Source organism: Pseudonaja textilis, chromosome 2, assembly GCF_049901715.1.
Source record: "Pseudonaja textilis isolate UNSWEBS1 chromosome 2, rPseTex1.2, whole genome shotgun sequence".
NCBI lineage: Eukaryota > Metazoa > Chordata > Lepidosauria > Squamata > Elapidae > Pseudonaja > Pseudonaja textilis.
In genome coordinates this window covers 210,267,833-210,280,609 of record NC_141991.1, presented here as the reverse complement: position 1 = coordinate 210,280,609, position 12,777 = coordinate 210,267,833, and the positions used below count along the sequence as shown (strand labels likewise).

The window sequence follows — 12,777 nt, the reverse complement described above, 5'->3', positions numbered from 1 at the left end:
ACTTTACTAGTCTTTTAATATGTCCAAAATATGATAATTAGTTATTTGTTTTATTATTAATTAGTTATTTCTCAGTTATTCTCAACTGAGAAAATTTGTTCCTTGATCCATCAGGAGGAAGCGGGGGAGTGGCTTTCCTGGTATTGTCAGAAATTTTCTCCAACATCACATTTTGAAAGCATCAATACACTTTCTATCCTTTTTCCAAACTCAACTTTAAGTTCCATACACTATCAGAGGGAAAATCATTGCCTGCATAATTTTGAACTTCATAGCTACAAACAACCCTACACCTGAGTATCTTTTCCAAGGCTTTCATTATTTCTCTATCAAGTGCTAGTCTGTGATGTATTTATGGACTGCTGGTTTTCTTACTTCAATGACTTCATTGTCAAATTTTGCTGCATAATAAATCTTATTCTATATTAATATCATTTTACATAGAATAATATTAAAACAATTTTAACTTTGGCTCGGCCTTAGGGGTATGAATTTCAGCCATAAAATGCCTAAATCAATTCCACATATAAAAATGCTATTGTGATTATTTATCTGAGAAACTGCAATTTGCACTTATGTATCAGAATTTAATTTATTTAAAGAAAGATCAAGCAGAGTCTACCTTCCTGTAATTAAAATTCATTATGCCACAACCTATTTTCTGGGATGATAAAGAACTATCTATTTGACAATTTTCTGTTACTTTCAATCATATTTTCCTTAAGCCTTCTCATGCTAAATGAACCCATTTCATCCAACGAGTTTTCATAAAGATTTAACGTTCAGTTCACTTATTACCTGTAATGATATGTAAGAAGGAACTTGAGAGACAGGGAGAGGGGTCACAGCTAAGGGGATGATGGGATAAGGGGCAGCTTAGCTTGCAGAAGCAGTGAGGCATGGTTAATATCACAGAAGGGATCCTTTCTAGTGTTGACAATGGAGAAATACACTTTCAGATTTGCAAGATTTGATTCATGTAACTTTACAACAAAGTAAAATTAGTTAATTTGGGCATGCTTTCTATCTGGACTACTGTGCAAGGCTGACAGCACCCTTAGTGCCCCTCTTTGAACCTGTTTCATTTCCATTTGTGTTACTGTACACTACAGGTGAAACTCGAAAAATTAGAATATTGTGCAAAAGTTCATTTATTTCAGTAGTGCAACTTAAAAGGTGGAACCAATATATGAGATAGACTCATTACATGCAAAGCAAGATAGTTCAAGCCGTGATTTGTCATAATTGTGATGTTTATGGTTTACAACTCATGAAAACCCCAAATCCACAATCTCAGAAAATTAGAATATTACATGCAATCAATAAAACAAGGATTGTACATAGAACAATATCGGACCTCTGAAAAGGATAAGCATGCATATGTACTCAGTACTTGGTTTGGGCCCCTTTTGCAGCAATTACTGCTTTAATGCAGTGTGGCATGGAAGCTATCAGCCAGTGGCACTGCTGAGGTGTTATGGAAGACCAAGAATGCTTCAATCGCGGCCTTCAGCTCTTCTGCATTGTTCAGTCTCATGTCTCTCATCTTACTCTTGGCAATGCCCCATAGATTCTCTATGGGGTTCAGGTCAGGCAAGTTTGCTGGCCAATCAAGCACAGTAATCCCACTGTCATTGAACCAGATTTTGGTGCTTTTGGCAGTGTGGGCAGGTGCCAAGTCCTGCTGGAAAATGAAGTCAGCATCCCCATAAAGCTTGTCTGTGGAAGGAAGCATGAAGTGCTCCAAAATCTCCTGGTAGACAGCTGCATTGACCCTGGACTTAATGAAGCACAGTGGACCAATACCAGCAGATGACATGGCTCCCCAAATCAACACAGACTGTGGAAACTTCACACTGGACTTCAAGCATCTTGCAGTGTGTACTTCTCCATTCTTCCTCCGGACTCTGGGTCCTTGGTTTCCAAATGAGATGCAAAAGTTGATTTCATCAGAAAAGAGGACTTTGGACCACTGAGCAACAGACCAGTTCTGTTTTTCTTTAGTCCAAGTAAGATACTTCTGACATTGTTTGTTGTTCAGGAGCGGCTTGACAAGAGGAATATGACATTTGAAGCCCATGTCCAGGATCCGTCTGTGTGTGGTGGCTCTTGATGCACTGACTCCAGCCTCAGTCCACTCCCTGTGAAAGTCCCCAACACTTTTGAATGGCCTTTTCCCGACAATCCTCTCCAGGCTGCAGTCATCCTTTTTCTTCCACACTTTTCCCTTCCACATAACTTTCTATTAATGTGCTTTGATACAGCACTTTGGGAACATCCAACTTCTTTTGCAATTATCTTTTGAGGGGAAAGACTGTTGACCTGACAGTTGTGCAGAAAACCAGCTCTCTTTCTTAAAGACAGTTCCTGTGCATCCCACTTTCAAATGCTCTGGCTCCACTCTAGGTTAACATTGGGCTTATCATGAAAGTCCACTTTGTAGTAGAGCAAGGTGTTCAAACTTGGCAAGTTTAATACCTGTGGACTTCAACATCCATAATTCCTGAGCTAACATGACTGGAGGAGGAATTCTGGGAGTTAAAGTCCACAAGTCTTACAGCTGTCAAGTTTGAAGACCCCTGTAGTAGAGCATCAGCCTGTCCAAACAGCATCAGGGAAGGAAGGCATTTAGAATTAAAACACTGATTAAAAAAATCCTATTTGCTAAAAGGGCTAAATTTCCTGTTAGCCTGGATTAACACTGCCCAATTAGCTCACCTTGCATTCCTGTTTGGTAAACAATTCTGAAATTATATGCAGTAATTGTGTAATCTGCTTAAGAGTTGCTTTGCTATTGCTCTTGAACATAAAGATGCTAGAGGCTAAGGCTCTGATTTGCATGTACTAGAAACACTTATAACCACTTAAGTATTTCTGCTATTATCCCAAACTATTATGGCTCTGGGTCTTTTAATAATGCTCATTTGATTTCCTCCACACCAAACTTGTCCTTGTGTGTCTATTTTGTGAGTATACATGAATGCACACATGTGCCTTCAAATCAGTCCTAACTTTAAGAAATGAAAAGATAAATCCATGCAGTTTTCTTAGCAACATTTTATTTTGCCTTCTTCCCAGAACTAAGAGGGAGTGACTGGCTTAAGGTCATTCAGTTGGCTTTGTGCCTAAGGCGGGGCAAGAATTCTCAATCTCGGGTATCTCACCTGGTGTTTTTAAGTGCCACATCAAATCAGTTCCCACTTCATTTAAAACTAAGAACTTCTGGTAATTGTAAAGTTTTCATTCCTAAATAAAGTATTTGGGTATCATTCCTTTTAATGGAACAAATAATTGTAGTTGTTTTGGATGTGTTTCTTCTTGGAGTCATATATCAAATATTGGCTAAAACTAAGATAGATAAATAAATGAAAACTTTAAAAAATCTTACGCTAGATTTAACAGAGAAACAAAGGAAAGCCATCACCCACTAAAAAACATGAGGAAGGGAAAAAAAGGAAATAAAACCCATTTCCTTTTGAGAGCCTTACAAATCCTGGGATACTAAAAGATTGCTCACTGATGATCCATTTTTTGACAAGACTCTCCTAAATGCTGTCAGGAAAAATGATGACTCAGGCATTATTAGAATGAAATGATTCATCGGTTTCTTATTGTGATAGTTGTGTCCATCAAAAATGTGACAAGCTGGCTTCTACATATCTACAGTACTTCATATGGATTATTATAAGTAGACTTCTCCAGTACGTTTTGTCAGGAAGTTAGCTATTAAACAGCTATTGTAGCAGCTGTTAAGCTATTAAACTATTATTAAACAGCTTGCTGCATTGTGGAACTCGGAAAATGAAAGTATAATTATTGCCCAATCAATATTATATAATAAATAATATTTTGACCTAAAGATTTACAACAATCAAATAATAAGCACTAAAATTTATAGGAAAAGTAGTAAATATTTTTATGCTAGCATATACACAAGGCAATTCAATAACAAGCAGTTAATAATCTATTAAAATTTAGCACAGTATTTGATTCAATGAGGGGGCCAACACCTTCAACCATTAGCCAAGAAGATAAGAAATTGTGAGGTTGGGATAGAAATATGTGCCAGAAACAAGCTCTGGAATTTTACCCAAATAAGTGCTCCTCCCACTGCCCAGAGTGATTGGTTTAAATAATAATACATTTAAAAGACAATTAATATAAATTACTAAATGATAAAGACCTTTATTCAAGGGTAAGCATTGATTTATTAATAGCAAGCTTGGAATATTATTAAGAAAAGAGAAAAAGACACTTCAATTGGTTTTTTTGTGTTCAACAATAAATTTTATTTTTATTCTTTTTTATTATTTCATATCATATAGCAGGGGTTACCAAACCCTGGTACTTATCCATGGCCTGTTAGGAACTGGGCCACACAGTTGGAGATGAGTGGCAGGCATTTGAGCGAAACTGAAACCATTCCCTCACCACCCTGGTCCATGGAAAATTTGTCTTCCATGAAACTGATTCCTGGTGCCAAAAAGTTTGGGGACTGCTGCCATATAGTAAACTTACCTATATTCTCCCCAAAGTCACATTACTAAAATAAAGAGAAAGATTGGTAAAAGTCACAGTAATATCAGGAAGGATCTTATATAATGCCCTAGAACAGGGTGTCAAACTTGATTTAATTGAGGCCCACATCAGGGTTGTGTTTGACCTCAGGGGCTGTGGGGGCCGTGGCCAGCTGGACATCACTCATTTCAGGGGCACCTCTAGTAGCCTGAATGCTCTGCCAGTGAAAACGGGCTCTGAGCTCCGTTTTCAGCTGTGATGGCCTCCTGCAACCCTTTGCCAGTGAAAAAAAAGCTTGTGAGGATCACATGTTGGCCTCCTGAGCTCTGTTTTTGCTGGCAGAAGCACCACGGTCAATCCTTTGCTGTTTCCAGGGCGGCCCTGCAGGTCAGATCTAAGCACCCCATGGGCTGGATCTAGCCCCCAGGCCTTGAGTTTGACAACCCTGCCCTAGAAGAATATATATCCTATTATTTCTCTGGGAATGCCAAAGTGACCAGTTCTTGACAGGTTCATACTAGAAATGTACAGAATATAATGATTTAGAAAAGGAATGTTCCAAAGAACTCTGGAATATTTCATTCACTTCAGACTGCGAAGGAACACCTTCTCCTGTAAGTCTCTACCGGAGCCTTAAGATCGCCAGATGACACTCTCTTTTAAGTCCCCTTCCCAAAGGAGGTGGCATCCTTTATAAGGGGGAGAGCTTTTTTGTTGTCGAATTTATGGAATTCTCTCCCCAGAAGGCTCACCCACACTAGCATTATTTCATATGCAGGTAAAGACCTTTCTATATTCCCAAGATTTTTAACTGTTTTTAATTGCATTTTAATGCATGTTGTTTTAGTTTTTGAGCAACCACCTTACTATTTAACATGGTATTTTATGTTTTTATTCAGTCTGGATTTTAAGTATGTTTTATTATAAGCCCTCAAGACAGCTGAAGCTTTATTTTTTTATCAGTATAAATACATACATACAAGCACACCCCGACTGGAAACAATTCAAGAAATCATTGTTGCCAACTGTAAGAATCACAAGTATAACCTTGAAAAATGTATGCAACTTCATTAGCAAAGTATCGTTTAAGTTCAGTATAGGAAGAGAATAGTAGAAAGAAACTCAAACTGGATCTGCCTTAACTCCAGAGGTGGTATTCAGCAGATTCTGACCAGTTCTGGAGAACTGGTAGCAAAAAAACTTGAGTAGTTCAAAGAACCAGCAAATACCACTTCTGACTGGCCTACCGAGTCCCAGCTGATCAGCTGGGTCTTCTTTTGTTGCCCTGCACAGGAGAACGGAGCTGGAAATCAGGTTAGTGGGATGGGGAGGGATTGGGGATTTTACAATATCCTTCCCCTGCCATGCCCACCAAGCCATGCCATGCCACACTGTCCAAGCCACGCCCACAGAACCGATAGTAAAAAAATTTGAATCCCACCACTGCTTAACTCTTTCTATATAAGAAGAGGAAAAGGAAATTGCTGTTAGGCACTTATTACTCTAAGCCTATCTAAATAAAATAGAGTTAAAAATTGTGGAATCTTTTTCCTGACCTAGCCTGCCTTAAAGGGTCATATCAAGAAAACCATATGGATGTGTGCATGAAGTCATAAGGAGTCATTTGGATTCAGAGGAGATTTTACTTTCCTAGAACTACTAAATAGGGCTGAAACAATTACCATTGGATGATAGCAAAGTGTTATTAGCTTTTTAGCCACTTCCCACAAATTCCTGCTTGTCTATATTTTTGTTATCCATGGATTATAAAACAGGGGTGGGATTCAATCAGTTTGGTAAGAGTTGTGTTTTGCGTGCGCGTGTGTAGAACGTTTGTAAAAAGACATCAGCTGTGCCACCAGGACAGCTGACAAGTGCTGCACGCAGTTGCGCAGCATTTGAAAAGCTTCTTCTTTCCTGCTTTTTCAACCTCAACTGTGCCGTGCAAAGCAGTTGAGGTTGAAAAAGCAGGAAATAAAGGACAGCCAAAAGCCCGGGCAGGCAGGTGGGCCAAACAAACACCCAAAAGGTCATTGCACTGAACCGTTCAGTGCACCGCTCCTCAGAGCTACCGGTTCTATAGAACCGGGCCAAACCAGTAGCATCCCACCCCTGATTATAAACCTAATTATGCTAGATGGGTAGCTTTCCACTAACTTTCTACTAACTGACTTTGCACTTACCCCTTTCATTTGGAAGTACAGAATAGATAAGAAGATTGTCGTATTCAAGAGAGAATTGTTTGTTTGCTTATTATTTATTAAATAATATTTCAAGCAACACTGAAAGATGTTGGCTTTGAAGGGCAAAAGCAAAGTAATAATTAAAAAATGCAAACTTGTATGCAGGTAATCCTCACAATAGTTTGCTTAGTGACCATTCAAGTTAGTTACCACAGCACTGAAAAAAAATGAATTAAGACTGTTCTTCACACTTGCAACCATTGCAACATCCCAATGGTCACATGATCAAAATTCAAATGCTTGACAACTCATATTTATGACAGTTGCAGTGTCCCAGGGTCAGGAGATTTTGCAACCTTTTGCAACCTTCTGACAAGCAAAGTTAATAGGGAAAACATTTTCACTTAACAACCTGTTACTAATTTAACAACTGCAGTGATTCAGTTAACAAAGGTGAATCAAGAAAAGTCATAACATAAATTTTGGGCTCAGTTGTGTTCATAAGTTGAGGACTACCTGTAATATATTTGTTTAAAAACTATCCTGTGACAAAGATGCTTTTTCAAAAGGCAACTGGACTTTCTGTTTTTTCTTTGAAGATGTTCCGCTTCTCATCCAAGAAGCTGCTTCAGCTCTGACTGGGATGATGGGGAATGTAAGGATTTATACTCATTTTAATCCTTCCATTCCCCACCATTCCCAGTCACACCTGAAGAAGCTTCTTGGATAAGAAGCGAAATGTCTTCAAAGAAAAAACAGAAAGTACAGTTGCCTCTTGAAAAAGCTCCTTTGGGACAACCATGACTTGGATGACTGAGAATTTCCATAGATATCCAGTCACAATCCCACTTGGATCTATAGATCAATAAAATAGGAACCCTTTCACTTCTTCAAAATGCAAAAAACGTGCACGCCCAGGGAAAGCCTTCCATAAAGTAAGGCTACTACTAAAATTTGATATAGCTGAATATTTTTGTTTGAAAAATGAGCATGTTCTCTGAAAACTAGAACAACTATTTCTAGGTTTAGCATACATCAAGAACTCTGGACTCTTTCTTGTATCAGTGTCTGTGATAGGTTTCTCAGACAATGGTAGTAAGCTGCAGTACTTGTACAGGTAGTTCTCGACCAACAACAGTTCATTTAGTGACTGTTACAATAGTACTTTAAAAAGTGACATGACCTTTTTTCACATTTACAACTATTGCAGCATCCTGCTCATGTGATCAAAATTCACACACTTGCTAACTGACTCATATTTATGTTAGTTGCAGTTATGTTAGCCAAAAGCAGACACAGGAAGACCCTGGACATTGACCAGTTTCATGGGATCAACGACGAAAGGGGAAATTTGATCGTCAACCCCAGAGACGCTGCGGAGAGGTGGCGGCAATACTTCGAGAAGATCTCCACCGAGGAGTTCCCACACCCACGAACCCCGCGAGGTGACCCAGTTGAAGGCCCAGTCTCAGGCATTTATGCCAGCGAGGTCGCCGACGCCATCAAGGCCATGAAAAACGGTAAGGCAACAGGACCAGACGACATCCCTGCCGACTTCTGGAAAAAGGCACTACCGGGCTCGGCATTGTGGCTGTGCGAGCTGTTCAACAACATCGTCTCCACGGGAAAAGTGCCACACGACTGGTACCGCAGCACCACTGTTCCGATCTGGAAGGGAAAGGGCAGCCCAGCGGACTGCTCCAACTACAGACCGGTCAGGTTACTGTCACACACTATGAAGATCTTTGAACGCGTCCTTGATAAGCGCATTCGGGACACCGTCGACATCAGCGTCAACCAGGCTGGATTCATCAAGAACTGCGGCACCACCGACGCCATCTTCGGTGTGCGGATGCTGATGGAGGCTCACAGAGAGAAGAAAATCCCGCTCCACACCGCCTTCCTAGACTTGGAAAAGGCCTTCGACCGAGTCCCGCACGATCTCATCTGGTACGCACTGCGAGACCACGGCGTGCCTGAGCTGCTCGTACAATGGGTCCAACTCCTATACAGATGTCACAAAAGCCGTGTAAAAGCGGCAGCTGGGATATCAGAGGAGTTTAATATTACCGTCGGCGTACACCAGGGCTCTGCTCTCTCACCACTGCTGTTCATTCTGGTGATGGACACAATTACACACGACCTGTACACGCCCGCCCCATGGACGCTGCTCTACGCCGATGATGTGTTCCTGGCCAACCTGTGCAAGGCTGAACTAGAGCACCGAGTCCAACAGTGGCACGACCGCCTCGAGCAGTTCGGGCTCCGGCTGAACCTAAAGAAGTCCGAATACTTGACCACTGACAATGAAATGACAGGCTCCATCCACGTGAACGGGCAGGAGCTACCGCGCGCCTCCACCTTCAAGTACCTGGGAACTACTCTTGGGGAAGAAGGCCTACTACAAACTGAGGTGGCAGCCAGGATCAATGCAGCGTGGGGCAAATGGAAGTCCGTCACGGGCGTCCTCTGTGACAAGAAGATGCCGATGCGCCTGAAGGCAAAAATCTATAACTCTGTGGTGCGCCCCGTGGCCATATACGGCGCAGAGTGCTGGCCGACGACCAAAGAAGTCGAAAGCAGACTCCAGATAATGGAGATGCGAATGCTCCGATGGTCGGTAGGCCTCACCCTACTCGATCGCGTCAGGAACGAAGAAGTGCGTAGACGGTTCAATGTCGTGCCCATCCCCACGGTCATGAGGCAGTCCCGGCTACGATGGTTCGGCCACGTGAGCCGCGCCAAGGAAGAATCCATCATCAAATCTGTAATGAAGGTGACTGTCGGAGGAGCGAGACCGCGTGGTAGACCTAAACAACGCTGGATGGACACGATCAAGGCCGATCTAGAGATCGCGAAGGCAGACCCGACACACGTGGCAGACAGAGAGGTGTGGAAGCAGTACTCAAGGACATTAGCGGACCTCGCCCGAGCGCGAGACAAACGCTGAAGAAAAAGAAGAAGAAGAAGAAGAATTTATGTTAGTTGCAGTGTCCTAGGGTCATGTGATCAACATTTGCAAGCCTCTGACAAGCAAAGTCAATAGGGGAACCAGTTTCACTTAACTGTACTACTGTATTACTAACACTACAGCTGCAGTGACTCACTTTATAACTAAGGTAAGAATGGGGCAAAATTAACAATTGCCTCACTTAGCAACAGAAATTTTGGGCTCAATTGTGGTTGCATGTCAAGGACTACCTGTGCGCACTACCATATTGGTGATGAATTCTAGTTTACTTTCCTATAATTCCACAGCTACCATGTGCATGCAGGTCAATAGAGTTGATTGCTAGGATAATTTATTGAAATTGACATTCAGATAATGAATGGCGGAAGTGTGTGGAAGTATGCGGAAGTATGAATCACTTTGCACGAAACTAAGAGGCTGTAACAAAACAGTGATCTTTTATTGCTTATTTCTACCTTTGTACTAGAATTGGCAGCCAAACAAGAAATTTAATATGTAATGTGTTATAATATGGGATGAAGCATTCCTTAGGATGACTAATTCCCCTGAAATGCAGAGGAGATAAAGAGTATTGGTCTTTTAGACATTTTCTCTCCTGAATTTACCACCACTTTAGTCACCACAAACAGTAGCAATAATCTTTGTTGGCAGTGTTTAAATTCTCACTCATCCAGTATTTAGAATACTTTGACTCACCTAATTCTCTAATTTGAACAGTCATTTTAATAAAGTTTGATACAAACTGGAGTATGATACAAACTGAAGTCAGTGCTTATGATTAATACTGACTTAGGTTGACAAAATTACTCATTTGGTTCCTCCAATTTTGACACTTTCAGTATTTCAAGATTACATGTCTATTTTTCTGTAAAAGATGATTCATGAAATCCAACTACTCTGAGCAAAACTACTCTTCTTCAGTGAGCAGCTTTGTGAGTATTAATAGTTTCCCAATATTCTAACTCAGTATATCTGGGTCTTCTGATCATTGGATGTCAACACACATGTAATATAAACATAATCTGACTTGTCCTCAGTTTGAACCAAGCAAAGTAAATATTTTCCAGGTTAATTGTAATAGTTGCTGGGAAATGTGGGTAGGAAAATGTTTTGAACAGGAATGTAGGGAAATCAATCATCATAATAACCTTTAATGTCAAATGTGAGAAGAAAATACAGCAGTAGGACACCTATTATATATAAATCCATTATGTAGAAAAGAATACAGGTAGCTCTTGTTTAGTGACCACAGTTGAACAACTCAGTTATTAAGCTGAGTAATCACTAAATGAAACTACAACTGTATTTAAGATCTTAGTTCAGATTGCTTTACACACCTGTAAATGTCATAAATGTAAGGACTGGTCACAAAGTTACTTTTTCATCACCATCATATATGTTGTTGCTAAATGAAATAGTTAAATAAGGATTATTGTATTGGGCACAAGATGGCCTCTCCTTAGGCATACACCTAAATGTGTAAAGGGGTATAGGACAGGAGTTTCCAGATTGGGGCAGAGGGCAGATGAGTGGGAAACAGTCTCTATTAGAATTTTAGAAATCTTAAGGATTTGAATGATCCGTTTGAATGGTCGGGTTTCTTACACATTCATATGCTGGATCTAAATTAAAATGTTTGTTTTGGCTCTTATGAAATGGTCTGGATTCAACTCCTTTTCTGTGCAGTGGGTACTTGCTTGTGAAATTTAGAATTTGGTCTGGGGGGGTGGGATTTTCAATATACACAGGTTGTTAATTCACCATTATCTTCTCTCTTTATGTCAATGTCACACACCGACCAACAACAGAGAACATACGGAAAAAAGAGAAGACAAATAATACCTGTACAAAGTGGTTGCAGAACTTGAGAGCAAATCACAGCAAACTATCATCAGCCACCTCTTCTACATGGTTGTCATCAAGTTGTATGTTAAGACTGAATGATATATCAACTCACTGATCCATTATGACATATATCTACAGTGAGGAGGGAAAGTAGTTAAAACCAATTGGCTAAAATTACTAGCAGGCCACATAGCAGGCATACACAGACCAGCTACAAATAACTGGGTACCTATGGAAATCACAATGAGGAGGCAAAGAAAACAGCAACAGCCAACAGCCAAGTACAACAAAGGTATAAGATAGATCCTGAAGCTCAACGGGAAGAACAAGATTCACGCCAGTCACCAGATACCCTACCAGTATAGTGAGCTGGCAAAGAAGGACATAGAAGCTGCCAATTTGATGACCCAGAAACTCCTCATATCCCAGGACTAACACCTAGAGACCAGCTAAAAAGAGGACAGTTTTGATCTGTTAAGTGTCAAAGTCACTATAAATAAATCTGGATAAAACCCATAAAACTCAGGAATACTTCTGTGATTAATGATGAAATTGTTTTTAGAAGGAATTGTTTACTATGGATAACCTTTGTAAGTTTGATATTATGAAAATGGTTTCTGAAGAAAAGGCAATTTCTTGTTATAGTAATGTTATTAACATTCGTAAAATAGCTATTCATATTTATCTTTGCCATGGAAACTCTCTGAATAACCTTTAGCCAATCTTCCCCAGCCTAATTCACCTCACAGGAAGTTTGCATGGGGATAAAGGGATTTTCCCTGATAAACTACTTTATACTCTGTAGAGAAGGCAGGATATAAATCTAACAAATGTTATAATAATAAATGCTAATAATTAAAACTTGAGACAGCATACATGAAGGAAAGCCATAAAAAGGAGAGTAGGAGAAAAAAGAGAATCTGAATAAATCTACAAGGAAGTGAAAAAGAATATTACTAAAGAGGTAAAGTGATCTAATTTTAAAAGTTGCTTTAAACTTTAAAAGATCACACGATACTTTTGTGAACTCATTGCTTGAATACAGTCATCAGCAAATTCTATACATTCAAAGAATTCTATGAACCTTATTCATAAAATTCTTTGAATGTATAGAATTTGCTGTTGACTGTATTCAAGTTTCCTGGATACATGACTTCCACAATGCAGAATACACTACAGTAAATAGGAGATCAGTGACTATGAAAACATCCAGTAGATGAAACAATTTATTCGGCTAATCTATTTTTTCTATTACATAAT

The 12,777-nt window shown here is 39.9% G+C and overlaps 2 long non-coding RNA genes across 2 annotated transcripts in view; one reads left to right on the top strand and one right to left on the bottom strand.

Moving 5' to 3' along the window:
- LOC148127349 (uncharacterized) overlaps nucleotides 1-12,777 on the bottom strand; it is a 68,577-nt gene that overhangs the window by 9,902 nt on the left and 45,898 nt on the right. The window lies entirely within an intron of this gene.
- LOC148127351 (uncharacterized) lies at nucleotides 9,711-12,073 on the top strand. The gene is made up of 3 exons (XR_015742240.1): nucleotides 9,711-9,820; nucleotides 10,512-10,604; nucleotides 11,483-12,073. It is a non-coding gene; the product is annotated as an uncharacterized LOC148127351 (long non-coding RNA).